Raw genomic sequence first — 27,214 nt, 5'->3', positions numbered from 1 at the left:
TCAGTGCAACTTACATTTTACGAGAATATTATCTCCAATGTCCAATTGCGAATAAACGTCCATAAATGTTATGGTCTCTCGTCTTAGAAATCCTAGAAAAAATTATGCTCCTTGTATCTCCAAATCATTAAAATAATCCAGTGATAGCTGTCTGTACATCCAGGGGTATGTTGGGATTCACAATGGTTAAAGGGGCACCAAACTGTGCAATCAATTAGATTTGGCTATCAAGATTATCAAGGATAATAATAAATAATAACTTTAATGAATAAAGTCCTCGGGGGCAAATGATTAATTAATTGATTGAGTCTTATATAATACACTAAACTATCAATGTGGAACTCAGATTAATGATTAAATTAATAACTATAACCAGAATTACCGTCAATAGCTAGTAGGTTGAAGGATTTGGAATTCAACATAGCAGAGGTTGGCAAATTACTCACTCTTGTGAAACATTAAAGAAACCAGCATAATTATACACAAGCATTTATTTAAAAGATAAACAAAGCAAAAACACACAATGTGAAGTCTAACTCTAAATACTATAAACTACAGAACAAAGGGATGTGTGTGTGTGTGTGTGTGTGTGTGTGTGTGTGTGTGTGTGTGTGTGTGTGTGTGTGTGTGTGTGTGTGCGTCCAAGATGGCTGCCTGGATTTAAGATGGTGTCAAGCAAAAGATTGTGTGTATATTTCTGTGTTCTGCCTCTGTATATCTCACACATGGCTGCGTTCAATGGCTTTCAGGATTGTGGGACAAAAGAGAATGCAATCTCCTAATAAAGTTCAGTTAAAAATCACACAAATTCATCTGTGGAGTCCAAGCACAAGACATTTTCACTATGTAAAATTTTTGTCAGCTTTAGTCTAATACAAAGCCACCATGTTGTCCACTTACTACAGTGGCATACAGTGATTACCTCAAACCTCTCCTCAACTGTGAAGACATTGTGGGTGAAATGTGAACTATTCAGTCTGCTACTAATTATAATGTAGCAGCTCTTATTTGCCGATCACTGTTTCAAGTGCATCTTGCTCCCCAGGAAAGATGGAAGTGGTATGAACCAAATGGTGACAGTGAGCAGAATAGCCATTTTTACCATCTGGCATTTAAGAAAATATTTGACATACACCCCACTATTGCAGTAGTGTTTACCAATGCAGAATACAAACTAGAGCAGGTTATTGAATTCTGCCTCTTCCCATAGGCTGTTAGATCACCAAAAACACAAAGCCCCTAAAGCTTTACACTGAGACACGTGCCAAAATTTTGTTTTTCACCTTCTCCCTCAAATTTCGTAAATATATAAGCTATGTTGTGAAAGCCAGTTTTCTTCAGCTCATGGCTAATACGAAAGTTAGGTCTAGTCTCACTTTCTCAAATGAGAAAAAGGTCATCCATGCTTGGATTATTGTTCGGCTTGTCGCGGTTGGAAGATTTTCTCCCAGAACAGTGCCAAATAGTGGTTTTGCCAACTTTTAAATGGCTTTCCTTAGGTTACAATGAACAAATGCTTTGACACTGGGAATTTTGGCTTTCTACTCAAAGTTTAATATTGTGTGGTCTTTAGACATTGCCATGCCTCTTAAGGACCACTCCGGGGCAGACTAACAAGGAATGCATTAGTGAATGAATAAACCAATGAATGAATAAATGAGTATCAGCTTGAATTACTATTGAGCATCTTAAAAAACAAATCACAGTTGGCCCCAGAAAACCAGATTAGTAAATCCCCATATTTCATTCAAATTGGCAGTAATGTGGTCTGAAAAATGCACATTTTATTTTAAAATTTTCAATTAAATTAAGCAACTCGTTAACTTTTCCCAAAGCTCAGTATGCAAATATTGTCTCTTCCCCATTAATCAAATCACCTGTTTATTACTTCATTACTCTGACCTTCCTGACAAATTAATTTAAGTTCCCTTCAAGGCGTAGTTGAACCTTGTGTGCGTAAATGTCGTAACGGTCTTTCATATTCATAAGAAAAGAGATGCCCACTCCAGGGATTCCATTTATGGAGAACATTCCCTCTGGTAGCTCCAAAGTGGAAATTAATGTCCCTGTGTCCTCAGCATGACTTAGGCCTTTATACAGACCACACACGGCTATCTGGACTACAGAAAACAACATCCTGAAACAATCAAACAAATTATGTCTAAGAGGTTTGTGTTGTTCCTGGAGCCACTTACTTGGCTTATTTACACAACAGTCTTCACTTAAAGGCCCTGTGGGGAAAATTCAGTTCAATTCAATTCAATTTTATTTATAATTTTTTATTTATATAGTGCCAATTCATAACAGAAATGATCTCATTACACTTTTCCTATAGAGCAGGTCTAGACCACTCTTTATAATATTATTTACAGAGACCCAACAAATCCCATCATGAGCAAGCACTTGGCAACAGTGGCAAGAAAAAACTTCCTTTTAACAGGCAGAAACCTTGGGCAGAACCAGACTCAATGGTGGGCGGCCATCTGCCGCTGCTGTGTTAGGTTTTGAGAGAGAGAGAGAGAGAGAGAGACAGAAAGGGGGTGGGGGAGAGGGAAGCCCAATGCAAATTCAACATAGAATTTTAAAATAGCAATAATGTAATGTAGTAGTAATTTTAATATCAATAAAGTAATAATAATAGGAATGATAGTCATATGAATAATAATGACAATAATAGTAACAAAGCCAATAACAACTCAAGTCTTAAGCCTACTCTTAAATGTGGAGATGGTGTCTGCCTCCTGAACCCCAACTGGGACCTGATTCCACAGGAGAGGAGCTTGATAACTGAAGGCTCTGGCTCCCATTCTACTTTTGGAGACTATAAGACACTATGCCATCCACTTGGTTATGGCACTCCATGTATGCTTTCCTTGCCAGCATCTTACACCCTGCAGTTATGTGCTGGATTGTCTCAGGGGACTCTTTGCACAGCCTACACCTTGGGTCTTGTCTGGTGTGGTAGATCTGGGCCTCTATTGCTCTGGTGCTCAGGGCCTGCTCCTGTGCAGCCATGATGAGTGCCTCTGTGCTGTCCCTCAGTCCGGCCCGCTCTAGCCATTGGTAGGACTTCTTGATATCAGCCACTTCAGTTATGTTCCGGTGGTACATCCCATGTAGGGGTTTGTCCTCCCATGATGGTCCCTCCTCCAGCACCTCTTCCTCTGTTCCCCATTGCCTGAGACATTCACTGAGCACGTCATCTGTTGGGGCCTTATCTTTGATTTACTTATGGACCCGGGATGTTTCCTGGATAGTGGCTCTCACACTCACTAGTCCACGGCCGCCTTCCTCACGGCTAGCGTACAGTCTCAGGGTGCTGGATTTGGGATGGTGAGGAGCTTTCGTGTCTTAACGTCTGTGGCCTGTATCTCTTCCTTTGGCCATCTTATGCAGGGTATCTGATCACTGGCAGGGCATAGCTGTTTATTGCCTGGGACTTGTTCTTGCCATTGAACTGACTTCTTAGGACTTGCCTTACTCGTTACTCGAGGTATTTGGCAGTTGCTGTTTTCCTTGTTACCTCTTCGAGATTGCCATTTACCTGTGGTATTCCAAGGTACTTGTAACCATCCTCAATGTCTGCTATTGTTCCTTCTGGGAGGACTACCTTCCCTCTCTTTATCACCATTCGACTACACTTCTCAAGCCCGAATGACATCCCAATGTCAGAGCTGTAGAGCTGTCATGTCTTTCATTGTCACTCATCATTGCATGAGGTAGGCAGTAGCGTGAAGGGTGGCTACAGCAGATCCCTGGAAGAACACCAGACATCTCGGTCCAGAAGAGTGCAGTACTGGGAACAGCAAAGATAGTGCGCAGAATCCTCAAGCTCCCAGGCCTCTGGTAGAGGACCCAAGCTTGAAGGATGAGACCACCCGCGGTGGCTTTGCTGCTCCACAGGTAACCTTCATAACCGATGTCAACAAGCCAAGTGTCTACATACACCTGTAATGTGTGTGTGTGTAGGTGATTTGGCAGCTGTTGGTGTCAATGTCTTGCTCTGAGATGGTGGTGGGGTCTCTGGTGTTGGCAAAGACTTCAACATAAACCTGGAATTAATTTCTATTTCTATTAATATATTAAATGACAATTTTTAGAATTTAATTCACATATATTAAATTGCTTATACACTTATTATCTTCTGTCTAATTATAGTCCATTTGATTACAGAATATTTAATTGTTGGTGCAGGAGGTGAAAAGAAGACTTTCAGTTATTTATATAAATTAGTCCTTGAAGCATATAAACAAATTTGTTCCTTTCAGTTCAATCCTTTTGCTTTTTACAAGTTCTTTGTTTTTGTAATGTTGAAATTTAGCATCGGTTGGTGTTTCGGGTTGGGTATCGAAATTCAATATGCTTCGGTACTGAGTACTGAAAAATGATTAGTTACATTAGTTACTGTTAGATTAGAAGGCTGTGCCATCAGTGTGAGAGTGTGTGTGAATGATTAGTTTCTTTTTGATGAGCAGTTGACACATTGCAAGGTAGTGTGAATGGGGTGAATGTGACATGTAGTGTAAAGTGCTTTGAGTGTTCGGAAGACTAGAAAGGTGTTAAACAACAGTTCTGAGTGTGAGGTAAGCAGAGCAGGAAAAACATTTGATTTGGTGTACACATAGTAAGCCAACATGTAATTAAATTCTCGACACTAAAAATGTAATACAAGAGGCATTATTTTCCCTGGCATTAAGAATGACACATTAAACCAACAAAAATACCACAATGTGAGAACACAGAACTGTATTTCTTTATATGGCTGATACATTTAGAAGTAAGGCTTTAAGAATTTTACATATCTTACTTATAGCAATTTTGAAAACACAATGGCTCTTACGAGTTTATGTAATAATGCTGTTGTTTATTCAACCTGTAGCCCAAAGGATATAATCTGAGCATGTAACAAGAAATGAAAGATGTTTTATTGTAGTTACAGAACTTTACTGTAAAATTAGCCACAGGGCTGCAATATTATTACAGTATTGATAAATGTTTTAGTTGCAGTCAGAAGTAAAATACACAAATCTAACCCTAACCTAATTTTAAATTCATTGTAATGGAGTAGAATGAAACACTTTTGACTGCACTGTATGATTTCTCAAGAACAAAATATATTAGCTTTTGTTTCTAGAAAAATGAGAGAATGAGATGGAGAAGATACATTTCAGCTAGGATGTATATAATCCACACAGGGGATTTCAAGTGACAAAAAGCAGTCTAGACTAAATATGATTACTAAGGAGGTAACCAGCCCAATTGACTGAAAGCTCAAACTCATAATTTATTCACATTTGTCTCATGAATATGCAGGGAGTTGATGCCTAAAGCAAAACAAAATATTGCCTTTTTCCCCAATAACTGGGATGTTTGTGTTTCTGGAAACTGTATGTCACTGTGGAAAAGCTGCCAGTAAATTGTAATGCAAATTTAGACCCCAATGTTGCCCCAGATCACAGCAGGAGAGAGTTCAGAACTAGGCCTGTTGCAATTATTTGAGCTGACTGCGATCATTTTACATAATCGTTAGATTTCACGACCAAGGGAAGTTTTGCAGTTGAATATTAGTTATTATTATCTGCATGCTGATATTTAGTTATATTTGCTTCTATTCATATAATAATAGTCCAGGTCTACTCTGAATAATTACAATTAGATTTTATTTGTTTGTTATCTGCAATGCAAAATAAAGACATACACGGATGTCCCTTCAGGGCGACTGCCCGACACTTAACCACACACCACAGCAGTGAGTAGCTGCAGATGCAGAGTGGAGCCGCCCAGTTTTCCGACCATGTTGTGGACTTTTGGAATATACATGCCCCTAACACATTAAGTACACATAGTCTGGATTCAGACCTGGACATAGCACCATTTCAATGTTCTCTCTGATTTTGAATAACATTATTACCATCTGTCAAAGGCCTTCGAAACCACAGGCCCACTCTGAATTATTTTATTAACAAGAGCTTTCCTAGGGGTTGAGTCTTAGATCCTTTCATTTTCACAGTCCACACTAATAACCGAGGGTTGTATGTTAATAATTGTTGATTCCACCTGTATGCAGATGACACATGATTGAACCTGAAATACAGTGAACTGTAGAGACATGCAAAAATGAAAAAAATATACAGTATATTCCAGTGCTACTGCAGTGAATACTCATGTCAACAGAAACACTAGCACATTCAGTGTTTAGAGGTTACTACTACTTTTTTAACTAAACAAACTTAAAATCAAAGAATACAGCCCTAGCGTTCACACATATGCAGCAGCAGTACAGTAAAGTAAAAACTGACTGATGATACATTGTGTCATGATGTAATATAGCGTAAATTAATAATGTTGGGGGAGTATTCAAACCTATTAGCAGCTGTCATACCATCCAACAACATTCAAGGTCACTGACCCAGACAGTTCATCAGTTTTTATTATTATGCTGTAGTAAGTCCCTACGTAATATCATCCACATCATTCTATTCAATTCAACTCAATTTTATTTATATAGCGCCAATTCATAACAGAAGTTATCTCATTGCACTTTTCCTATAGAGCAGGTCTAGACCGTACTCTTTATAATACTATTTACAGAGACCCAACAATTCCCATATCATCACTGTCAATATCAAGATTAGACAGATAGGTTAGTACAGCAAGGTACTTGAGTTTTGTCGATAAACACATGCTTTGACTATGTATTTGACTATATATTTATGAATTTTATTTATTATTATTGTTAATAATTTAGTTATTTAGTCCGACTGGTCAAGAGACACGATGAGTCACACAATCAGAATTTGAAAACAAACCTCCAGATGTGTCAAACTTTGAAAGAGAAAATAAAGGTGAATGTTAAAATTGTTACTAAAACTGTCTAAAAACCCACTTCCTGCTTCAACTTAGCCCTATTTGTGACCTCAGCACTCTGAACGTCATTTCATGATTTTCACAGTGTTCTCTACAGAAACCTTGGGGGGAGATCCAAACATTATTTACCTGTTCTCCAGCAGCAGATTGCATCTTCAAAGGTATTTTTGTGATCTCACAGATGTAGCCTACCTGCCTAGAAGGATAAATTTTTTGTCCAACCAACATTTAAATCCAATATTTCCACAGTCTGTTTCGGCCACTACACTGACCACAGAGCTAGGTTCAACTTTGATCTACCATAGTAGTTGTGAGTAGGTAGTTTTCCTGTGCAATAAGGGATTAATAACAACATTTTGTGTGTGCTCATTTTCAGTTTGACCTCTAAATAAAGTGGTTTAGATAATCTTTCCAACCTCTCTGACATCTGACTGCCCCACTGGACTTTGTTATAGTGTTGTCACTGTTTTCCCATAATCAGTACTATGTTATTATTACGGATCGAAATGATGGCTAAAACTATGAAAATAAATCCAGTTTTCCATAAAACATTTGTATTGCCAGACCGATGTAATGCATAATCTACTTTTTGGTTGCAATAGGTCCTACTGTTTCACTTTTCATTTAAATTAAGACTAAAGCAAATAGCATCTCAAACTCATCCCACACATCTTTCTACATCCGACAATTTTTGTAACTGACAAAACCAACAGTTTGAGTTTAAGGTGTGAAAGTTCTCAAGCTGTCTTTTTTCATTTTTCATACCACTACTTCTGTTTCATGTGTACACCACAGTGTAGCACCATGAACGCCTTTGAGGAGAGTGTCGGAAAGTGTGCTCCGTTATCCCCATTTGTACAATTCATAGTGTCAAGACTACAAAGAAACGCAAAATACAGAAATCTTTGAAAGAGATCAGGGAGGCAGTGTGATGCTGCCAGGAGGAGGCTGTGAAGGCAGGCCTTTACCCCCCTTTGAGTGTGGCCATTCAGCTATACACACTTTTGCCTGTAGATGTGGTTGAACAACATGTTTTTTAAACTAGTTTGTTTTTAAGCATACTGAACCCCTAAAGCATTCCTTTCCTAAAGGTTCCTTTTTTGGGGCTGATAATTTTCCTTTTCTTTTTCAGCATTTGCAGTCTGACATTTTTTAACAGATAATGAAGAAATTATAGTAATATATATTTTGTTTTATTTTGATAATATTATTGGCAGGGTTGTATGATATTACTTGGCACTCTCTTACTGTACCTTCAATAAATGCAGTGCAAGTAGATGCCATCAAAAAGTGCGCTAAGCTAACTTTAGCATTGGATTAAGTTCGTAAACTATATGCCTATTTACAAACGTGGTAGCCCCATCTGACTGCTGACATTTTGCCATGCATTGCTTTTCCTGTCGAGATCATGGTATGTATTTAAAAGTTTGTTATAGAGTTCAGGGAACTGTGAAACACAAAGTATGAGTTTTTCTTCCATCACTCTCTACCTCCCCTGCTTGCATGTGTCGCTTCCGGCTACGTTGCATACAGCTGTTATCTCATTGGTTGCACTTTGATAGGTCAGCTGCAACTGAGGTCAAAGCTGAAATAATTTGAACTTTGAGCGCAGCGCTCAGTGGCAATTTCAAGCGGTGCACACCGCCAAGGGTTGCGCTTCATCTAGTTGGGCGCCACCGCTCTCCCCATAGGAAAACAATGACACAGCCAGCGCAGAGCAGTTTACTGTTGATTGTATGTGGGGCCCTTAAGGCTTGTTGAAGATGAACTGCGCCTCTCCGGGAAAGTGGACGAGATCAGACGGCTGCAGCAGGGTGCGGTTACAAATAGCTGCAGTCAAGTCGGACAGTTTTTAAATTTAAGAAATTGAACTATTGAAACAGTTCAAACATTCTCACAGCTACATACATAGGCTACACACAGGGAGGAAAAGCAACAATTATGACTACAAGACATAAGTTTCCTTCAGTGATAAACATAATTAGACTCAGTTCCAAACATTTGTGTTATTCTTTTAAGATGTTTTCTGTCCCTTCACAATAACCTGTGGAATTCTTGGACTAAACATGTTCCACTTCTCTGGCTGACAAATATTGTCATCAAGTTGTAATCAAAAGTGCGCATACGCCAATGTGCATGCTGACTGTTGCCGTTGCTCCGTCTCATCGTCTTACTTTTTCCAACTTTTAGCTTTCCTTTTTATTCAAAATGTGAGTAACTTGTGTGTAAGTATAATTTAAACTCTTTTACACTCTTAACGAAAATGAGAGTAGAAAGTGTTTTGGTATTTTTTTTCGCCGTGAAACTTCTTCTCCTGCTACTCGGTCAGGGCACCGCTGCAGAACAGCCACATTGTTTACACCAAGGAACAGCTGATCACGCTGCCCAGGACAACTGATATCCCCACTGAGATCTGGAGGAGGACACACTGAGGATGCAGAGATGGAACGAAGCGGCGAGGGAAGACAAAAGAGACTTAAGAACAAGAGCCATGTCTGCCTTCTCTCGTCATGGGCGATGTGAGATCACTGGCAAATAAAATGAGCAAGCTAATGGCGTTAGCCCGGAGTCAGATGGCGTTCTGTAAGTGTAGTTTGATGTGCTTGATGGCTTGCTGTTCTGGTCAACAACAGATGGTGTGACCCTGGTCACGTTGGCATCAGAGTATCTGTAGCCCAGACATTGAACTGTTAGCTGTGGGACTCTGGCCATATTATCTGCCATGTGAATTATCACATGCCATTGTTGTGGCTGTTTACATCCCCCCCTCTGCTAGCCCGGCATCGGCATGCAACGCCATTCACACTGCCATAGCACAACTCCAGACTCAACACCCGAGTGCACTAGGGTAACCGTGGGTAATAAAGGACATCAAAGACATCCTGAATGCCAAGAGAAGGGCCTTTACTCATGGTATTAGGGAGGAGGTGAGCGCAATCCAGGCTGACCTGAAGGTGAAGATCAGCGAGGCCAAGGAGAAGTACAGGAGGAAGCTGGAATGGAAACTCCAGCAGAACAACATGAGTCCACTGCTCCCCCCTTCTCCATCTTCCTGGGAGAGTCCAGCCTGTAACTGCCTGGTCAGCAGTCGTGTGTGCCTGACTGCTGACCAGATCAAAGGACAGCTGATGAAACTCCACTCAAACAAGGCTGCAGGCCCCAATGGCATTTGCCCCGGGGTGCTAAAAGCCTGTGCCCCCCAGCGATGTGGAGTCCTTCAACATGTCTTCAACCTGAGCCTGAGTCTTCAAAGGGTCCATGTTCTGTGGAAGACATCTTGCCTCGTTCCTGTGCCGAAGACGCCGCCTGCTGGGTGAGAAGCTGGCAGCGACGGACAGCGTGGTCAGCAACACTGGGGTCCCTCAGGGGACTGTCCTCTCTCCCTTCCTCTTCATCATCTACACCACAGACTTCAGCTACCACACAGAATCCTGCCACCTTCAGAAGTTTTCTGATGACTCTGCTGTGGTGGGATGTATCAGCGGTGGGATGAGACTGAGTACAGGGCTGTGGTGGGTAACTTTGTCTCATGGTGTGAGCAGAGCCATCTGCAGCTCAATACGACAAAGTCTAAGGAGCTGGGTGTAGACATACGAAGGGCCAAGGCACCAGTGACCCCTGTTTCCATCCAGGGGGTCAGTGTGGGCATTGTAGAGGAGTACAAGTACGTGGGTGTACACATTGACAATAAACTGGACTGGGCCAAGAACACTCAAGCTCTTTACAGGAAGGGCCAGAGCCGCCTCTATTTTCTGAGGAGGCTGAGGTCCTTCAACATCTGCCGGACAATGCTGAGGATGTTTTATGAGTCTGTGGTGGCCAGTGCTACCCTGTATGCTGTTGCATGCTGGGGCAGCAGGTTGAGGATAGTGGACGCTAACACGCTCAACAAATTGATCCATAAGGCCAGTGACATTGTGGGGGTGGAGCTGGACTCTCTGTCGGTGGTGTCAGAGAGGAGGATGCTGGCCAAACTACATGCCATCTTGGACAGTGTCTCCCAGGCACTCCATGAAGAGGAAAGTTTTTCTTGCCACTCTCTCCAAATGCTTGCTCATAGTGGGATTTGTTGGGTCTCTGTAAATAATATTATAAAGAGTACAGTCTAGACCTGCTCTATAGGAAAAGTGCAATGATATTACTTCTGTTATGAATTGGTGCTATATAAATAAATTTGAATTGAATTGAATTGAAATGAATGACGTCAAACAAAGAAGTACCTTCACTGAAAGACTCATCCCCCCAAAATTCACCACAGAGTGCCACAGGAAGTCATTCCTGCCTTGTGGCCATTTAACTCCTCCCTCTAAGTGTCAGTCTATATGACCTTAAGTCGATAAACTGGACATTGGACCATTAACATCCCTGCAGTACTTGAAATAATTGTGCAATACTCTGTGTTTAATATTGCTGTGCAATATACTCTGTTTTCAGTTTAATTTATTGATATTTATATCAGTGTCTCCCACCCACCGACAGTACTCATTATTGCACTACTACTTATTAGTTATATTATTACATTGGATTATTATACCGTACATCAGAATCAGAAATACTTTATTGATCCCCAAAGGGAAACTCTTTGTCACAGCAGCTCGCCCTTACCTCAGTGCACACAGGAGAAAGTACTAGCAAAAAATATAATACAATACACTATAAAACAGGTCAGAAAATAAATTAAGTACCAGGTGGGTACAAGTATAAGATAAAATAAGTGTGAGGTACCAAGTGGGTTTACCGGTTGATGATGATAATACAGTATAATAATACAATGTAATAATGTAAGTAATAAGTAGTGGTGCACGTACTGTCGAGTTAAGTGTAGCTTATTGAGATTATTAAGATATTGCACAGCAGTAATGGAGGTATATAATATCAATATCCATAAATAGGAAAAACTAACATAGGAAGACTAAATATTGCACGGAAGAGTAGTACACAGAATATTGCACAATTATTCAGGTATGGCAGAGATGTAATGATCAATGTCCAGTTTAGTGACCTAGGGTCATACAGACTAACCCTTAGAGGGAGGAGTTAAAGAGTTTGATGGCCACAGGCAGGAATGACTTCCTGTTGCGCTCTGTTTGTCATAGTTAGCCACTATGCCCCCTGATCCTTTTGTCCTCTTCTGTATCTGCCTTCCCCTGTGTTTCCTGGCGGTCCCCTGTCCGTCTTGTTTGTGTGTGTGTGTGTGTGTGTGTCTGGGTTCTGGGCTGGTTTCCAGATCTCCCGGCTGCTATTGATTACCGGCACACCTGATCATCATCATCATCATCAACCACCACAGTTATCTACCGGGCTCATCCACACTTCCAGCGCCAGATCGTCTTCGTACCCAGTACGCGCTATACGTAACGGCTCAAGTAAGATACCTTTTGAAGTTTGTCTGTACTTACCTTATGGTTACATTGTCTGTCTGCGTTGTAGACCTCTGTGCTGCCGGTGATCACTTCCCTGTGCCACGGCCATCGGACTCTAGTCTCAGTCTCAGCGTGTCTTCACCCGATCAGCCCAGCCTTCAACCACGCCAGCCAGTCCAGAACCCGCTTCCCTGGTCTCCGCTCAACGCACCACTCTCCAGCCTCCGTCCAGTCCGGTCGAACTCTCCGTGCTACAACGCACTTCGCCAGACACGCCGCGATCTCCTGATCTTTCCACACAATAAAACTGTTCAGACCTTGATCAGCTCTGTCCGTGTGTCCTGCTTTTGGGTGCCAAGTTCGTTCCACATAACACTGTTGTGCTTTTTGGTGGGATGAGTCTTCCGCTGAAGGTGCTCCTTTGCTTGACGAGCACGTCATGGAGTGGGTGGGAGACACTGTCCAAGATGCCGTGTAGTTCGGCCAGCATCCTCCTCTCTGACACCACCGACAGAGAGTCCAGCTCCACCCCCACAATGTCACTGGCCTTACGGATCAGTTTGTTGAGTCTGTTGGCGTCCACTACCTTCAACCTGCTGCCCCAGCATGCAACAGCATACAGGATAGCACTGGCCACCACAGACTCATAAAACATCTTTGGCATTGTCCGGCAGATGTTGAAGGACCTCAGCCTCCTCAGAAAATAGAGGCGGCTCTGACCCTTCCTGTAAACAGCTAGAGTGTTCTTGGTCCAGTCCAGTTTATTATCCAATTTTACTCCCAGGTACTTGAAATCCTCCACAATGTCCACACTGACCCCCTGGATGGAAACCGGGGTCACTGGTGCCTTGGCCCTCCGTAGATCCACAACCAGCTCCTTAGACTTTGTCGCATTGAGCTGCAGATGGTTCTGCTCACACCATGAGACAAAGTTACCCACCACAGCCCTGTACTCCTGACTCCTCACCACCGCTAATACATCCCACCACAGCAGAGTCATCAGAAAACTTCTGAAGGTGGCAGGACTCTGTGTGGTAGCTGAAGTCCGTGGTGTAGATGGTGAAGAGGAAGGGAGAGAGGACAGTCCCCTGAGGGGCCCCAGTGTTGCTGACCACGCTGTCCGACACACAGTGCTGCAGGCGCACGTGCTGTGGTCTGCCAGTCAGGTAGTCAACAATCCAGGACACAAGGGGGGCATCCACCTGCATTGCTGCCAGCTTCTCACCCAGCAGGGCAGGCCAGATGGTGTTGAAAGCACTGGAGAAGTCAAAAAACATGATCCTCACTGTGCTTGCCGGCAGGAGGGGTCTGACCACCGGCAGGTCTTCCAGCACTAGTCTCTCCGGGGTCTTCATTATGTGGGAGGTCAGTGCCACCGGTCTGGAGCCACTGGGCATCTTCGGCACAGGAACGAGACAAGATGTATTCCACAGAAAAGGGACCCTTTGAAGACTCAGGCTCAGATTGAAGACATGTTGAAGGACTCCACTTAGCTGGGGGGCACAGGCTTTTAGCACCCCGGGGCTAACTCCATCAGGGCCTGCAGCCTTGTTTGAGTGGAGTTTCATCAGCTGTCCTTTGACCTGCTCAGTAGTCAGGCACACAGCAGAAGTTACAGGTGGGGGAGGTGGGGAGTCCATAGTGTGAAGAGGGCTGTTAGCCTGATGGGTAGGGGGGAGCAGCGTACTCAGAGGAGCTTGAGGGCCGGCAGCAGCTGAGTTAAAGGGGGGATGAGCAGGAGCCGGTGTGTCAAATCTGTTAAAGAACAGATTAAGTTCTTTGGCCCTGTCCAAGCTGCCTTCAACTCCTCTGCTGCCAGTCGGTCTGAAGCCAATGATGGTCTTCATGCCGCTCCAGACCTCTCTCATGTTGTTCTGCTGGAGTTTCTGCTCCAGCTTCCTCCTGTACTTTTCCATGGCTTCCCTTATTTTCACCTTCAAGTCGACATGGTTGAAGTCACCCGAGATTACTATGAGTGCACTCAGGTGTTGAGTCTGGAGCTGTGCTATGGCGGTGTGAATGCCGTTGCACGGCGATGCCGAGTTAGCAGAGGGAGGGATGTAAACAGCCACAACAATGGCATGTGAAAATTCACGTGGCAGATAATATGGCCGGAGTCCCACAGCTAACAGTTCAATGTTCGGGCTACAGATACTCTGCTTGATGGTAACTTGACCAGGGTTACACCATCTGTTGTCAACTAGAACAGCAAGCCCACCGCCTTTCCGCTTACTGCTCCCGGTGTGATCCCTGTCGGCCCGAACAGTCTGAAAGCCGTCGATGGAAACGTTATGGTCTGGGATATCCTAGTGTAGCCATGTCTCAGAGAAGCACATCAAACTACACTCACGGAACTCCGTCTGACTCCGGGCTAATGCCGATCGCACGTTGCCCATTACGAGAGAAGGCAGACACGGCTTAAATCTCTTATTCTTAAGTCTCTTTTGTCTGCACCCCGCTCTCTCTTCCCTCACCGCTTCGTTCCACCTCTGCATCCTCGGTGTGTCCTCCTTTAGATCTCAGTGGGGACATCGGTTGTCCTGGGCGCCATGCCGCTCAGCTTCAGCGCGATCTGCAGCGGTGCCCTGACCAAGTAGCAGAAGAAGAAGTTCCACGGCGAAAAAAGTACCAAAACACTTTCTACCCTCATTTTCGTAAAGAGCGTAGTTTAAACTATACTTACACACAAGTTACTCAAGTTTGGAAGACAAAGGAAAGTTAAAAGTTGGAAAAAGTAAGACGACGAGACGGAGCTATGGCAACGGGCAGCATGCGGGCTGGCACATGCGCACTCAAAGTCCACTTATCAATCTATCAACCTCTAAATCCACTTTGGTACACTTATTTTAGCTTTTATACTTATATCCACTTTGTACTTAATTTATCTTACCTGTATTATAGTATATTATATTTTGATTTTCTTAGTACTTCTATTCCTGTGTGCATTGACGTGATAGTGAGAGAGAGCAGCTGTAACAAAAGAGTTTCCCCTCTGTGTATTCTATACAATGTGTATTCTATCCTTTGTTCTTTTTATGTCTGCCTTGTAAAGCACTTTGTAATTGCTTGTTTTGATAAGTGCTATGTAAATAACCTTTATTATTATTATCAACCACATAAGATACGTTTTTTAACAAATGAAACCTTCATCGCACAACATGATATTAATAGCCTACAATTTAGCTTTCAATATTACAATTACACAGAAAATTAGGATTTTCTACAACGTGGTTTTTGTGGTCAAAACTAAAAGCCAATCAGCTCTTTGATCAGGCGACAGCCAGGCGTTTCCCATCATGCCCTGGGTCTTGCAGTCGGTGGAGAGCAGCTGCCACATCTGGCTCTAAAAACTGTGGCCGCCTCGATCTCGTGAGGTTATCGTTACCCACATGTGCATGATGTCAAAGCAAGTCGGGATCAAGTCGGACACAAATCTAACCGGCATGCATTATGCGAAGATCGCTGGTGATTGATTCTGCGCAGACCTGGCTCATCTCAAACAAGCCTATAGACTGTATATAAAGATGGATGACATGACAGCTCACCAAAAGTGAAGCCAAAACATCTCGATCGCCCCGTGGTGGCTGGCTGCCGTATAGGTCATAAACCCCGCCCCTCCATCTTAGCGGATGGGACATGAGCCAAACTAAAAAAATCTGTCATTTTAGGTCGTTATTATCACACTGATATTTGTTCAAGTGTTCATTTTTCTAATGTTTGGTTTTAATTAGTTATTTGATGCTATAAAAAGGGGGTTTCACATCATGATTGACAGCTAAGGCCGGCTGACCTCGATACAGCAGCTCCAACTCCGATCACTATTGCGCAGACTCTGGCTCCAAATAGCAGCTCCCGTATCTGGGATATTTTGCCTTAATTTGTGTACAGTGGGAGGAAGTGGAGATGTGTCGTCCATCTTAATATACAGTCGGTACACAACGGTCATATATGTCGTTTTGGGGAACTGTCGTATATGTAGTTTTTGTATGTAGTCATTGACAATCGACCTATTTTGTTGTTCAGGTATGAGGATGTGTTGGAATTTTTTCAAAATATCAACAGTGAGTTGGGAGGAAATTTGGGGATTTGGGAGTACATTGTAGTAGTAGTATTTTTGTATTCCTTCAGCTTTCAGTTTGTTTGTTTTTTATCGATGTTAAGGTACTGTTAATAAGACTCAATACTTCCTGTATATTTTTCAAATTAAAAGCATACCAAATTAAAGGGCTTATGCCATTGAGCCGCTGTTAGGATTTTAATGTAAAACATCTATAAAGAAAGTGTTGAATTTTATTGACTGCAGCTTAACAGTGATCTAAAACACAGCAAAGTAAAAGCGATTGGAATTTATTAGTGAAAAAGAACAGTATTTCTGTTGCAGCAGAGTGGTGAGTGAGTATGACATGACTTTTTGTACTTACATTCTTTTCTTTAGGCAAGGTGTATAAAATGCCAGACAACTGTTGATGTGAACTGCTGTTTAGGACCAATATCAAATGATTCCTATCAAAAGACTGAGGAGTTTAAGTAAAGCTTTAAATGCAGGTTACTGTCAGTATTATTCCATCGAAGGATTTAGATCCTTTTTAACATCACATGGAGTAGTTGAAGCTCACAGTTAACAGTTTCCACCATCAAATTATATACAGTTTATGAATTTAAAATTTACAACACATGTAAGCTGAGCATGCATTATCAACCTGGTCAACCTGGTAAAAATAACAAACAACCTGCTAGTGGCTTTCTCTCATGTAAATGACATTGCATTGTACTCATCTAATATATTATTTTTCCTCCACTACTGGGAAAGTTTGATTCATGTGTTTTCCTGAGGCTTTTGTTTGCATGTAGATGATGAGCTTCATGACAAATACCTAAAAGACAAATTAATTGGCTTGGCCACATAAAAGACCAAGTGCATCTGCTGCCCTGAAAATGCCATATGCAATCTCTGAGCAGTACAAACAAATGGTCATTGAGTCCAGTTCAGCGGGATTAGGCCCAGCAAATCCACTCGGCAAATTAATTACAGCTTGGACAAAATGGAGTCCAGAAGGTGCTTTGGTTCTACACGAGAGGGCTTAGTGGCCCTCCATGGTTGAAAGGACCCATGTATAGAGCTCCGGTAGTTGATATCACGCAATCCCAGCATTCAACAGTCAAAATCAAAACACTGCCATATTGGCAGGAAAGCGGGCTGCTGGAGTGTCATATTGGTTATTGCTGGGAAAAGGACTGTTAGCAGCTAGTCTCTTCGCCTGCTGTATTTATACAGAGTGAACATGGTGGATAGCTGTTGTGCGCCGAAATGCCAGAACAATCAGGGAAAAGTAAAAGGGAGAGCATTTTATCGGATTCCTAAAGATCCTGAAAGATGACATAAATGGATTACTGCCATAATACGTGAACAGAAGAAAACTGAGCAATGGGACCTCACAAGCAACGGATTCCACTTATGTATTGACCACTTTATATCAAGTACAGAATACAACGCTTCCTAACATTAATATCTTATTTATTTAACAGGCTTTTATTACATTTTCTGACTATTTTATTACATTAAAGGCAAGTTTGACCTCTGCATTATGGCATGGATTTTGTGGGGCTAACCAAGGCTAAGCTACAAGAGCCAATTGCTCACTAAAATGTTGCGGGACATTTTCAGTCAGCGAACTGTGGTATGTGGAACAAATGTGTGATAACAAATTGCTTATATTGCTAGAATTATTAGAGTTAAAAGAGTTTCCATACGAAAAATTCTTGCATTAAGGTTATGCCTGGAAAAGTGCTTCTGCATTTTTGTTATACTTTAATATTATTTAAAGCAAGGAGAGCAATATTTGATCATTTCTAATCATGAGATTCATGTAACAGTCAGACTTTAGTTTTATTTAAATAGCGCCAATTCATAATAGAAATTATCTCAATGCATTTTTCCTATAGAGCAGGTCTAGACTGTACTCTTTATAATATTATTTACAGAGACCCAACAAATCCCACCAAGAGCAAGCACTTTGGGAGAGAGAGAGATTTTGTTTTGATTTTTAAAAACCTTTATTTACATAAATAAATTAGTTACATAAAGTCTGAACAATGTTACTATGAAAATAAACCGAGCTGTACACAGTGCAGTCCAGACCACAAACACTTCAACAGCTACCTAAAAATAGTGTTGAATCTGAAGTCATCACCTTCGATATTGCATAATTATAACACCACGTTTTGATAAAATCATCCACGTTACTCATTCCTTTAAAAAAATCTAAAATCAAACCAGACTCTGGCTTTCACCAGGAAGTGCTTCCAGCCCTGTCCTGTCTTCTACTCTGTTCTTCCTGCTGCTGTAGATGGACAGTTTGGCCTCTCCTAGCAGGTTTAGTAGTTGCCACTTAGAGGTGTCAGCTTTTTTATAGCCAACTCCTAGAATGAAGGCAGTCTTAGACCACCTCTCACCAAACCTACTACAAACATTCTCCAGTGCATTAGAAAGGCTACAGAGTCTTTTGCATCCATAAAAACAATGAAAAACAGTCTCTGCTTCCCCACAAAATGGACATTCACTTGAGACTGCAGGGTTGATTACAGAGATAAAAACATTTACTGCAATGGCACCATGTAAAATCCTCCACTGTAAATCACCTTTTCTTTAGACGTGGTTTATATAAAACCCTCCTTACTGGTTTCACACCACTGTCCACACCCAGTTTTTGTCTCCACCCTGTGTTGACTCTCCCATCCAGTTTAGATTTGTTCAGTGCACAAGTCCACATATTTATAGTCCATTACATTTAATAAGGGTCCTGAGAACCCATCCAGATTTGGAGCAAAACCCAGTTTTGGAAAAGGAGCATTCTCATCAGGAGTTTCCACTCCGCCACTGTACTCCTGCAGCACCTTAACCTCCAGCAGTCTCTCAGTCCACATCTTGAAAATGCTCCTGGTCTGCCGAGTAGACTTCTGTCCAAGATGAGAAGCTGTAGCCTGAGCATCAGTCAGTCCAGGACCAGTTACATCCACAATTCTCCTCAGAGTGACCGCTCCAGTGGTAGAGAGCATGTTGTTGAGGCCTGGTTTTGTACTGTCTTTAACGTTCATTCCAGCTCCATTGATGAGAGGTTCTTCTAATAGCCAGTGCAGAGAGCTTGTAGGCTCCAGAATCTTCCATTTAAATAAGTTCCATGTCTTAAAAAGTTCTTGATAAAAAGGAGGTAATCCACACAGTTTTAAAAACTTAAAATCCATTAAAAACTAATCCCAGACCAGCTTTCCTCCTTAATATACAACTTGTCATGTCCCTACAAACAACATCTTTTGGACCTGTGTGGTATCTCTGCACAAACTGTAATCTGAATGTTGTTACTCTGCTTTCTATGTGTACTAGACCTTGTTTTCTGCTTTTAAAAACTCTCCAGAAAAATCTAAAAACATCCTTAAAATTAGCAATATATAATAGAGCTGTGTTAAAATGCCAGTATGCACTTTTAAGTTTTAAGTTAATGATTAAAACATTACAAATAACCAGAGCATGATCAGTAAAACCAACAGGCAACATTCTGCACTTTTTAAAGATAAAAATTAGTCTAACCTAACCAGGGATATTATATTCCCTCTAGTGGGAGCCCGCGTATATTGTCTTTTATCACCATTCATTCTTCTCCATACATCTATCCATGCACGGCTGACATGCTGCGGTAAGCGTATTGTCTCATTTCCAGTGTTTGTGTGTAACTGGTAGCGTATTTTTGCTGCTCTAGTTCATCCCAGTTAATTTTGTTTGATTCTTCTTTAGAGTGGCTATTTATCTGCTATACATTTAAACGTACACTAGTTCTGCTCAAGCACTCATAGCTCTCTCCTTCTCTTAGCAACTTCCTCGCTGATCTCACAGTTTACACACTATTCAGTTTTGTTAGCTACTGTTCTTTAGCTTAGCCGCTAGCAATGGCTTCTCTCTCTCCCTCTCACTCTCCTGCTCTCTCTTGCTCGGTGTGTCAAATGTTTAACTATTCCTCTGCCTCCTTTAGTGATAATGTTACATGTAATAAATGTAGTTTATTTGTAGCATTGGAGACGAAGCTTAGTGAATTGGAAACATGGTTCCGCACCATGGGAGCCCAGTTTTTTGCTGTTGTAGTTAGCCAGCCCCCAGTAGCCGGTGCAGACCGATCAGAGGTAGCTCCTGTTAGCCGTCCCCCAGCCAGGAAACCAGAGAGGCTAGGTGACTGTCCGAATGAAGCATAGCCCTAAGCAGAAGCCCACGGTTCACCACCAACCTGTTCACATTTCCAACAAGTTCTCCGCACTCAGCGGCACACCCACTGAGAAACCAACTCTGATTATTGGCAACTCCAGTTTGAGAAACGTGAAGTTAGCGACACCAGTGACCATAGTCAGATGTATTCCTGAGGCCAGAGCAGGCAACAATGAATCCTATTTAAAACTGCTGGCTAAGGATAAGTGTAAATACAGTAGGACTGTTATTCATGCTGGTTGTTATCATAATAATAATAATAACTTTTATATAGCAATTTAATAGCAGAAAGCCAAACAGAAATGCCAAACAAAGCAAGACAAAAAAAGTAAGACAAGACAACTTAAAAACAATGAAAAACATGACAAAGGAAATAAAAACAATTGGAAACAATAAAAGCAATAACAGCAATAAAGAGACGAATAAAAGGACGATATCACATAAAAACAAGTCTATGAAGATGAGATTTAAGAAGTGATTTAAAATATGGCACTGATTCTGCGAGCCTTATCTTCTCAGGCAGGTCGTTCCTCAGTCAAGGGGCCCTGATGGCAAAAGCACGGTCACCTTTAGATATAAGCGTCGACTTTGGAACAGCCAGAAGGTCCCCACCTGAGGATCTAAGGCTGCAAGCTGACTCATATGGGGTCAACATTTCCATTATGTAGCTTGGGGCCACCCATACGTGCTTTAAAAGTGATCAGTAAAATTAATTCTAAAATGAATAGAGAGTCAATGGAGAGAAGCCAGGATTGGGGTGATGTGATGTTGTCTGTTAAAACCAGTGAGAAGCCTAGCTGCTGCAGTCTGAACCAGCTGGAGGCGGGAGAGTGACTTTTGGTTTATGACAGAAAGGAGGGAGCTACAGTAGACGAGTCAAGAGAAGATAAATGCGTGAATAACTCTTTCCAGTTTAAAGTGTGAGAGCATTGGTTTAATTCTGGAGATGGTTCCTATTTGGAGGAAACAGGACTGGACAACTTTTTTGATTTGTGATTTAAAGCTAAGATCAGAATCAAATAGTACCCCCAAATTTCTGGCGGTGGGCTTCACATTTGCAGACAAGGGACCATGGATATTCTCAATGAGACTGATGGGGTTTGGGTGATTGAACAATATGATTTCTGATTTTGAGTTGAAGAACATTGTGTGCCATCCAACATCACTGAGACAATCTAAAACAGCAGCTAGGCTTTTGGGGTCACCAGGTCTCAGGGGAAGTATATATATGTTTGACTCCTCCTGTCACTCCTTACTTACCTGATTGACCTGCTGGCCTGTCTTGTCTCCTTATCGCTGTCTCATTCTGGTTCTGTCAGCAGCTGCCTTGTTAGAAACATTCTTCCCTGACATACAGTTTTTCTCTGGACATGCTCTGATGTGATGTCCCTCTCTTCCAGCTTAGATCCTCATTCCTGTTGTTCAGGATCATGTGTAGTTGCCTTCTGTGTGACACTACATGTTTAAGCAGAGGAGACTTACGGCCTGAGGGGACTTTTCTAATCTTGGAGACTATTTTTCCATGCTGAGATAATTCCAGTGTCAGTACTTCATCTCTAATGAACGGGGGAACATTAGACAGTGTATCTTTTTTTGCCGGTGTATTGAGGAGCAGAACAGACACAAACGTATTGTTAACCACGATCCCGTTCACCACCACCGCATTCATCTTTTCAAAACTGTCTACAAAGATGGCCACAGTTCATCTGAGCAGTGAACTTAATGCTGCTATGACCAACAGCCTGCCCGACGACCAGTCCTCCACTGAACAAGAGAAAGCTGGCGCGATCTTAATACCATGCTTCCTTGACAGTTTAGCCAGATCCATACTGGCGTTTAGCACGCCGATCAGCAAATACTGGCCGACTGCAGACACACACAACCTCCCTAAAACTCTTTAAATACACACACCAACACAGTAATACTTGCAATACGCTTGATTTACAATATATACAAAAGATAAAGAAAAAAGATCACTCACCACCTCTCTCACACCACCACTCAATTTGCTCACTCCTTCCACTCAGAGAAAGAGAGAGTGCGCGCGAGAGAGAGAAACAGAGGTAAGAGAGCACACAGTAGCACAATGCAAATTCCACATAGAATTTTTAAATAATAATAATGTAATGGTAGTGGTAATATTAATATTAATAAAATAATAGTAATAATAAGGAATAATAATGATAATAATAGTAATAAGACTAATAATAATTGTAGTAGTGGTTGTCAAGCAGTAACATGGGAGCAGTAGGAGGCCCACAATCATAGATCCAGACTCTGCAGCTCCGGAGGCAGAAATACCTGCTTAAAGCGACAGAAGGAGAGAGGAGAGAGACGAGAAAGCACAAAATTACGGGAGAGAGAAGATGTCGAGTTAGTAACATGCAGTAATTGGATAAGAATGTATACAGATGGAGAGGAGGAAAGAGGTGCATCATGGGAAGTTTCCCAGCAGTCTAGGCCTATAGCAGCACAACTAAGGGATGGTTCAGGACTCACCCAAGCCAGCCCTAACTATAAGCTTTATCAAAGAGGAAAGTCGTACTACTTAAATGTGGAGATGGGGTCTGCCTCCCGAACCTAAAATGGGATGTGATTCCACAGGAGAGGAGTTTGATAACTGAAGGCTCTGGCTCCCATTCTAACAAACCTGTAACTACATGTGCATTTACTTATGTTTTAGGGGAAAAGAGTGATAACCCTCTGTCACCCGACTACATCCCATCCATCTTCAAACATGTACCATCCCTGGAGAAGAGAAGAAGAAGAATGCAGTTAGATGTATTCAACAGAAGGCACAAGCGCAAGCTCTAAAGAAGAGAGCAAGCAAAAAAGTAATCAGCTGCAGCAGTAATCCTTCCAACAGATTGTTCTCAAGACAACAGCAAGCATCCTACTGCAGACCAGATTCTCACAGAATAATCTCCTGTGAAGGAATCTACCCACAAAGAACCTGAAAATGACTTCCAGCCTATTCCTGATGATAATGATGATCCAGCAACTCCACCATGTTACAGTGAAAACTGTAAAATGGTGGACTGAATGAGATGAGTAACTGGACTGAATGAGATGAGTCTACAAAACAGTGATAAACTGTTTGCCAACATAAGACGGTGTAGTCCCTCATTCGTCCAGGAGTGTTCTATCGTAGAAAAGGTTTCAGTCGTAGTCGTGTTTGCCAACATATTCACTACTGATGGCAGTTTATCATTTTGTTGCTCCCTATCTCAAACCTAAGTCTAGCCTAACATTATTTCAGCAGTATATGCTAGCTTTAATTAAGCTTAGAATGAATTTGTCTTTTTACTTTTTGGCTTATTATTTTGGCATTGATTCGACCACTGTTTCAAAGATTTTCAAACACTGTATTAGTGTAATGCATTGCAGACTAGTGCCAAGTCTAGTTATATGGCCTGACAGGGAATCATTAAGAAAATCTCTTTCATATGCATTTAGGAACAGTAACTTTGAAAAGATAGTTTGCATTATTGACTGTTTTGAAATATTTATTTAGAAACCAAGTAACTTATTAGCCAGTGTTATTCAACATACAAGTCACACCATACAATGAAATATTTAATTGCCATTTGCCCACAAGGTTCCATTTGTTATATTTCCAATGGATCGGGAAGCCGCACAAGTGATCAGTTCATCACAGAGTAAAGTAATTTTTTTTAATCTTATTTGCTCCCTGGGGACCTAGTTTTGCAGACAATGTCAGAGAGTTCATCCATTCTTACCAAGCTGAATTAAAGAGTCCAGCATTCACTCGTGGCAAGAAACAGTTAGATCCTGTTGACTTGGAGAACACCAGATGCTTAGCATCTCTTACCGTGCATTCAGAGCGGTCTGTCATAGATGAAATCTGACGTAGATGAAATAGGTGGGAAAGTTTGTTCGAATGCTTGGTAACAAAATACAAGCGCAGGACTTCTAAATTCTGATTGGTTGCCGCCGAACTGTGTCATAGCTTGTGGACTGAATTTGTGGTCATTGGACATCTGTATATTTCCCCTTTGAACTGTATTCAGTTAGTTAACTGTAAATAAACCTGTTTTTTTTACAGTTCTTGTTGCTTGTGACAAATTCCTTTTGAAGAGAAACTGATATGTTTTATAGTCCATAAAATATGAGAAGGCTAAAAAACAGGGCCATTAACGTCTTTTAAAATCTTCTCACCACTGATGAGCTTTTTTTGTGAATTGATTACTTTTCTGCAGCCAGGACATATCCACATATTCCATAACTAGGAATTCTTTTCATGTGAAGGCAAGTTTGGTGAAACTTTTTAACTGAACAAAAACTTGAAGCACAGACCAACATGTTCCCTATTTCTGGCTCACAACAGTAGCACGATTAGCAAATGCTGCTGCTGGTTTTGTAGCAGAAAAATACTTGGCAAGCAGCCAAAGGATAAAATCACAATATGGTTTGTCAGTAACAAATAGCTGCATTTGTACTTGGTAATAGTATGCATGGCCCTGCTTCAGTCTGCTGGTTCCTTGCTCATCTTTTTCAAGGCAAAATTCTGCAACAGAGTTTGCTGCCTCATTTACAGAGAGGTCCTTTGCACAAAATGGACACTTTATTTCGATGACACCTGAACCACAGCAGCTGCAGGAAACATATCCATCAGGTGAGGCACTGAAAAATGGGTGTAAGGGTGAAATCCTGAATCCAGCAGTTTCTACCAGGACATCTGAGTGTGAGAGGCGATGCTGCATTTCATAGTATTTTCTTGCCAACTCCTCATGCTTACAACACCATCTGGAAAACACAATAAAATGAGTTTAGATATCTTTTAGACAGTACTAATGCCTAACAGAAATGTATTAACATAAACATCTCACAGACCACAGGATTTTATGCGATAAACATTGTTATAAAAACAGAGTGGAGGTTGAGTGGTTTGAGATTAGCACACAAGCTCAACTGCTAAACTTTTATGCCTAAATACCTGGTAGCCTCAGTGGTGAAGCTATGAGACTTTGGGTCGCATATTTTTTTCATCAGGGACACATGGCTTTTTGATGTCTGTCTTTGTGCTGCTCTGAAGGTATATGCTGTTATCCTACCGCTTCTTTGATCAAACCAGATTTTGGACTTAGACTGTGCTCAAGTCGCCTTCTCTACAATATCACTCTGAAAATATGATGATTCAAATTGTCACACAATTACATTTTTAAGTCAGCAAATGCGCCTCAAATTTTTACATACATACATGCATACAAATGCAGTACATGTTTCACTTTAATATCAGCTCTTGGCTTTATTCTAAACAACATTAATCCTAAATAATGATATACCTGTTCTTTGGTCACAGTTATGTGTTCAAACAGTACTTCTGCTCGGTATTGTAACTCTGCTAGGTTGACATCTCTTACCTGCTTGTCATAAAGATTTGTGAGGGGTTCTGGTAGATCTAGTATGACAGCTTTTGGGACATAGAATGCTACATACTCTCTGACAACAGAGAGGCCACTGGTTTTATGATCTGTCCCTTGTGTATACAGCTCTTGGAGAGGTTGTTGTAGAGTTGGGCTTGCTCAGTAGGGGTCAGCGATGGGAAAGCTGGTGGAATGGCAGAGCGGCCTTTGGAAGATCTCTCTTTTTTGCGTCCTTGTGTGTTATTAAAAATGATGTCCTTGCCTGTCTTTTCAAAGATCCCTCACTTGGTGTGGTTATCTCTTCCTCTCTTCCATGGTTATGCTGCTATACCCTGAACAACACAGCTGACACATGGGAGCAGCTCTCACCAAGTCCAGCTGTGCAATTGCAATGGGCTCCTAATACAACCCCATCATTCCTGACCAACACCCATGACTTCAACTGAGGGTCATTCAGTCTTTGGGAATGATTCACCTGTAATAAAAATTTCATGGCACTTGCATGATAACTGCTGTTTATCGTAAAGGTATAATTTCATGTATGAGGTTGTGCCTTTTGAAATTCATTCACACAGTGATAATGTAGTTAACTCTTGGTAAATCGAAGATACAGGCTAGCTAATGCTACATACAAGTTAGCACACTGATTACATTTCACTGCCCATTGCTTATGGTAACATTAACTAAGATGAAATGACACTTACATTTCCAGTGACGACAAAGCAATTTTAAGTCGGTAGACTCAAAACTGAATATTCATCATGAATCCAGATTTTGTCCATTTGTACCCCACCAGACCTTTGTAGGCTTTCAAAGACTCTCCAGAGGAGGATGAGAGAAAGTTGATCAGGTAATTGTAGGTGTCTGGATACTTCAGGTCTGGAACTTTGTCTGTTCCGGCTTTTTCAGTACTCGTGAAAAGCACCCCAGGGTCAGTGATGTTTAATCTATCAAGTTTTGCAATATAGGGTTCAATGTCCTTGGAATTAAAGTGCGCAGTGAACTCTAACCAATTGAAATTGACGCTGGCGCCATTCATTTTTGCTCACGCTTTTCCTGCCAACATGGCGGTGTAAACAAAATGAGTCACGTGACCCCTGGAGCTCTACATACTGACTGTCTTTATATCTTATGGCCACAGGGGACAATAAATCGGAAGGCAAACAAAAATGTGTTACTTCAATAACACACTTGGTTAGAGAACAAACCAAGCCAAGACCATTGAGAATTTACATTACTCCAATTAATTCATATGTCTTTAAACATAAAAAAAGACAATTTTTACATGTGCTGGAGTTTATTGGCATTTTCTCTGTAACCCTGTTATGCAAAAGGATGTTTATTTG

The 27,214-nt window shown here is 41.5% G+C and overlaps 1 protein-coding gene and 1 long non-coding RNA gene across 3 annotated transcripts in view; both read left to right on the top strand.

The window, feature by feature from the left end:
• The window catches only part of large1 (LARGE xylosyl- and glucuronyltransferase 1), a 154,122-nt gene that overhangs the window by 43,901 nt on the left and 83,007 nt on the right, over positions 1-27,214 (top strand). The window lies entirely within an intron of this gene.
• LOC122871291 lies at positions 11,943-12,552 on the top strand. Its single transcript, XR_006376833.1, has 2 exons — positions 11,943-12,208; positions 12,298-12,552. It is a non-coding gene; the product is annotated as an uncharacterized LOC122871291 (long non-coding RNA).

The sequence above is a fragment of the Siniperca chuatsi genome, linkage group LG23, assembly GCF_020085105.1.
Source record: "Siniperca chuatsi isolate FFG_IHB_CAS linkage group LG23, ASM2008510v1, whole genome shotgun sequence".
Classification (NCBI taxonomy): domain Eukaryota; kingdom Metazoa; phylum Chordata; class Actinopteri; order Centrarchiformes; family Sinipercidae; genus Siniperca; species Siniperca chuatsi.
This window is presented reverse-complemented; position numbering and strand designations above follow the sequence as displayed.